Here is a 5,445-nt window from a genome sequence, read left to right as displayed (position 1 = left end):
GTGGTCTTGCCAAGAGAATTAGCGGACCGTGATTGAGTCTGCCTAGCTGCCATTGGTGAGGTCAAATGCATCGCATTATTACCTCCTAGTGCAGTAATGGACGCGTCATGAGTGAGACGATTACGCACCGAAGTAAATGCTCCGTTTGAATCACGAGTTTGCAAATCTGATGAACGAGCCACAGCTCTAATCGGATCATGGAAAGATGCAGGAGTGGTAAGAGCTTGAGCATAAGATTTGCGAGGATGTCTACGGAAAATATGGGTCCATGCATCCTCCTTCTCTTGAAGATATTGATCAAGTTCATAGCAAGAATTTGGGCCTCCGCTACCCCAAAGAAGGATATTAAGATTGAATTCAGGTGTAGAGATATTACCTCCTTTGATAATGGAGTAGCCAACCTCTTGGGATGAAACCGAAAACTTGAACGACCAATTTTGAAGTTGTTGCACTTGAAACGATGAAGCTCTGCCTCCAAAACAAGCCAAAAGAATAGTACCCACAGATTGAGGAGTGAGTTTGATTTTGGATCGGGTGAATTCGGCCACCGGAAGAAAACTCTCAGATTCAGCACCATCCACATTGGTTGGGACACCCCACTTGTTCCAAACTTCTTCTTCAAACTTATGCCCGACCTCAAAATTGAGATCGGAAAGTGACATGGTGAGAGGAGGGAGATATGAAGTAGAACTCACCAGGGCAGGAGGTCAAAGGTGGAGGATCGACGGGGCTATGGTGGCCGCCGTGGCCGGAGTGGCACACGGCGGGGCGCAAGGGGCGAGGCGCTAGGGGCGAGGCACAAGAACAAAATACAAAATACCAATGCCTTTATCAGTCACCACCAATATATTTTCATACTAAATACGACAACCACACTCAGAGCACTAATCTTTCACTACATCATGTATTGCATGTTCATGCGCCATTTGTGTCCCCTTGGAGTGGTAGTGCCATTTGATCAACTGAAGTCTTCTCATCGCAGGTAATGCAGTAGCGAAGAATTTCATCAGGATCGCCAGTAAAACCACATGTCCCAGATTCATACTTATGTTGTGTGCAAAAAGGATCACAACTGTCATGATTACATGGAACAGGAAGTTTGTAGGTTTGTTGCTTACACTTAGCATCTGTACCTGTATCCACAGAAACGCAGTAAGGCACGAAATATTTGAAGTAAAGCTTTCGTAACATGTTTTTTACTTACCATGACAGAAGATGAGTGCTAATATGAACATAGATGCAACTACTATTGACACCTTCCGCTCCATGGTTTATTCTTGGATCGGTAGCTTGAGATGTAGAAGGCGGAGTTTCTATCCTTCAAAAAGTACATTCAATCCTTTCAAAAAAAATATCACTGTGACATTTTCTATAAAAGACTGAAACTTGCTATTTCAAAAGAGCTGAATAAACAATTCTAATTCTGAACAATGTCATTTCAGTTATTCCAGTTTCCATACCACGATTCCAGTGTCGTTTCAAAGAACGCGGACTATCAATTTCACATATGTGCACACTGTTTTGTTGAATTTAAGATCACAAAACCAACTAAAAAAATTGATTCATTCGTAAACTTCTCAATTATATAAATTGATTTCGCTGGATTCCACGATACATAAATCATGCCGTTCAAACCATGTTTCAATGTATTTCACACACATCCCACAACAACAACCGATGCTCTCTGTCACAAACATACAAACATCTAAAAATGAAGGAGCAGGGTAGGCCGGCCATCTGGTAAAGAAGCAAGGGATGTTCAAATCATTCAAAACAAAATCGAAATCGTTAAGTACAGATGGAGAGAGGTTAGGGGAGATGGGTGAGACGATTACGCACCGAAGTAAATGCTCCGTTTGAATCACGAGTTTGCAAATCTGATGAACGAGCCACAACTCTAATCGGATCATGGAAAGATGCAGGAGTGGTAAGAGCTTGAGCATAAGATTTGCGAGGATGTCTACGGAAAATATGGGTCCATGCATCCTCCTTCTCTTGAAGATATTGATCAAGTTCATAGCAAGAATTTGGGCCTCCGCTACCCCAAAGAAGGATATTAAGATTGAATTCAGGTGTAGAGATATTACCTCCTTTGATAATGGAGTAGCCAACCTCTTGGGATGAAACCGAAAACTTGAACGACCAATTTTGGAGTTGTTGCACTTGAAACGATGAAGCTCTGCCTCCAAAACAAGCCAAAAGAATAGTACCCACAGATTGAGGAGTGAGTTTGATTTTGGATCGGGTGAATTCGGCCACCAGAAGAAAACTCTCAGATTCAGCACCATCCACATTGGTTCGGACACCCCACTTGTTCCAAACTTCTTCTTCAAACTTATGCCCGACCTCAAAATTGAGATCGGAAAGTGACATGGCGAGAGGAGGGAGATATGAAGTAGAACTCACCGGGCAGGAGGTCAAAGGTGGAGGATCGACGGGGCTATGGTGTCCGCCGTGGCCAGAGTGGCACACGGCGGGGCGCAAGGGGCGAGGCGCTTGGGGCGAGGCACAAGAACAAAATACAAAATACCAATGCCTTTATCAGTCACCACCAATATATTTTCATACTAAATACGACAACCACACTCAGAGCACTAATCTTTCACTACATCATGTATTGCATGTTCATGCGCCATTTGTGTCCCCTTGGAGTGGTAGTGCCATTTGATCAACTGAAGTCTTCTCATCGCAGGTAATGCATTAGCGAAGAATTTCATCAGGATCGCCAGTAAAACCACATGTCCCAGATTCATACTTATGTTGTGTGCAAAAAGGATCACAACTGTCATGATTACATGGAACAGGAAGTTTGTAGGTTTGTTGCTTACACTTAGCATCTGTACCTGTATCCACAGAAACGCAGTAAGGCACGAAATATTTGAAGTAAAGCTTTCGTAACATGTTTTTTACTTACCATGACAGAAGATGAGTGCTAATATGAACATAGATGCAACTACTATTGACACCTTCCGCTCCATGGTTTATTCTTGGATCGGTAGCTTGAGATGTAGAAGGCGGAGTTTCTATCCTTCAAAAAGTACATTCAATCCTTTCAAAAAAAATATCACTGTGACATTTTCTATAAAAGACTGAAACTTGCTATTTCAAAAGAGCTGAATAAACAATTCTAATTCTGAACAATGTCATTTCATTTATTCCAGTTTCCATACCACGATTCCAGTGTCGTTTCAAAGAACGCGGACTATCAATTTCACATATGTGCACACTGTTTTGTTGAATTTAAGATCACAAAACCAACTAAAAAAATTGATTCATTCGTAAACTTCTCAATTATATAAATTGATTTCGCTGGATTCCACGATACATAAATCATGCCGTTCAAACCATGTTTCAATGTATTTCACACACATCCCACAACAACAACCGATGCTCTCTGTCACAAACATACAAACATCTAAAAATGAAGGAGCAGGGTAGGCCGGCCATCTGGTAAAGAAGCAAGGGATGTTCAAATCATTCAAAACAAAATCGAAATCGTTAAGTACAGATGGAGAGAGGTTAGGGGAGATGGGCTTCATTACTCACCAGATCTGGTGGCGGTCAGATTTGGAGTCACCGGATCCAGCGACGCCCGTGCGCGGTGACCCGTCGTGGTGGAACCTCGCCGGAGTAGCTCTCCGCAACGCCCACCGCAGTGGATCCGTCGTCCGCCGGCGTGATTTGGCGTCGCTCTTCACCGGCCTGGTGGTACAGCCGCGAAGCTGCCGATCTTGGGTGTGTCCCCTGTGGTAGGTGACGGCCGCAGAAGCCGGATCCACTGCCGGAAGTTGGTGGAGAAGCGAGATCTTGTGGCGTCGGCGACCGGTGTGGAACTCACTAGAGAGAGAGAGAGAGGAGGAAGAGAGCTCGATGTGGGAAATATACAGCAGCGTGGGGTTTGATACGACTCGTACCCTGGAATTGGTGGGAAGAAGAAATCCTGTGGGGTCCACTAGCACGAATCTAAAAGCAGTGGCAGAGGGTGGATTTCCCGCCTGTAGCCACCGGAACCGGTCAAATTACTTATTCGACGGGTGCACAGTCTACCAACACACGTGGCTACACACAATAATGTTGGATAATATGCATGTGTTATATTTTTTTCCAACCGAGCTCACACCCCTTTATAATACTTTCGTAACGAAAATAACCAGCACAATAGATTTCATCCGAACAACTAAACCAAAAGTGAAGGGGGCAGGAAAGGGACGAGCGAGTTCGATCATTAACATGAAACCTGTTGTAGATGCTCAAACTCGAGACATCCACCATGGGGCAAAAACCTGCCAACACCACTTGATGACAATTATTGAACAAAGAAAAGATCAGGCAGCCATTGGTCTTTCTTGAAACCAATCTCAGTAGGCATCCAATATCCGTGAGAGCTTAGCATAACACCAAAAGCTACCATCAAACCAGAAGAGACTTTCCAGCTCTCAACGCTGCACAGGCCCAATGCCATCTGCAATTAAGAACCTACCGCGAGAAGGAGACCTATTCGCCAGGGAAGCAGACATATGAGCCACCTTCCGTACGTCAGCCTTGAATGTGGTTCTATCCTCCAGTTTCAGCAATCATGCCCTACAAGTCAAAAAGGAACATGTAGTGAAAATAGCTTCCAGTTGGGAGCAAACAATGTGTCCATCAAAAGTGACTTTGTTTTGAATGCATCTGATCCCCCAACAAATAGCAGAAATGATCATCATATAAAACCTCTTTTGCCCTCAGGAAAGTAACAGTACAACCACGACCAACTTTGCCAATGAAATCTAGGGCTATAAGGAGCACCCATTGCAAGCCCAAAAGACCCAAATAGATCTAGCAAGTGTACAACCAAAGAACAAATTAACTAATTAGCAGCCTCCACATTGCAACAAAAGGAACAAGAAGGATTTCCTCCCCAATTAAGTTTGCGCAAGATATCACGTGTAGGGACACCATTCTGAAAAAGTTGCCATATAAAGATTTTGATATTTAAAGGGATATTGGCTTTCCAAACCCACTTATACTTTGGACCAGCCAACCCTTTCTCTAGCCACTTATAAACTGACTTAACAGTGAATTCCCCATTGTTAATCAGCGACCAAACAATGGAGTCTGAAGCATCACTTCTCTCAAAGGTCATGGCCCTAGAGACAACATCCTAGCATCACTAGCGGTAAAACGGCTAGCCACAACTTTCGTTGGTGGCGCGTCGTTTTTCATCAGCGCCAGCACTATTATTTTCAGATAGTGCTGGCGTCGGCCAATTTCATATGCCATAGATATTTTTTTTTGCTGGGGTAGGAATCCTAGGGAACGACACCATATGTGGGTCCCAACGTTCCGACCTGGCCTAACTTAGTGCTGGCGAGGCAAAAGTGCCCTACAACAACACTAACCACAATAGCTATGGCGTCGTGGAGTAAGTTACGCCAGCAGTATATTTTGCGGGTCCGCCTTGGG

At 44.0% G+C, this 5,445-nt stretch overlaps 2 long non-coding RNA genes across 2 annotated transcripts; both read right to left on the bottom strand.

Moving 5' to 3' along the window:
* Positions 1–810: 810 nt before the first annotated feature.
* LOC119335805 lies at positions 811–1,388 on the bottom strand. The gene is made up of 2 exons (XR_005162032.1): positions 1,205–1,388; positions 811–1,133 (listed from the first exon to the last, which is right to left on the bottom strand). It is a non-coding gene; the product is annotated as an uncharacterized LOC119335805 (long non-coding RNA).
* Positions 1,389–2,716: 1,328 nt separating this feature from the next.
* Positions 2,717–3,572, bottom strand: LOC119335804. Its single transcript, XR_005162031.1, has 3 exons — positions 3,547–3,572; positions 2,915–3,023; positions 2,717–2,843 (listed from the first exon to the last, which is right to left on the bottom strand). It is a non-coding gene; the product is annotated as an uncharacterized LOC119335804 (long non-coding RNA).
* Positions 3,573–5,445: the final 1,873 nt, after the last annotated feature.

This window comes from Triticum dicoccoides, chromosome 7B (genome assembly GCF_002162155.2).
Source record: "Triticum dicoccoides isolate Atlit2015 ecotype Zavitan chromosome 7B, WEW_v2.0, whole genome shotgun sequence".
NCBI classification, from domain to species: Eukaryota; Viridiplantae; Streptophyta; class Magnoliopsida; order Poales; family Poaceae; genus Triticum; species Triticum dicoccoides.
The sequence above is the reverse complement of the archived record's forward strand: the minus strand, read 5'-3'. Positions and strand labels throughout refer to the sequence as shown.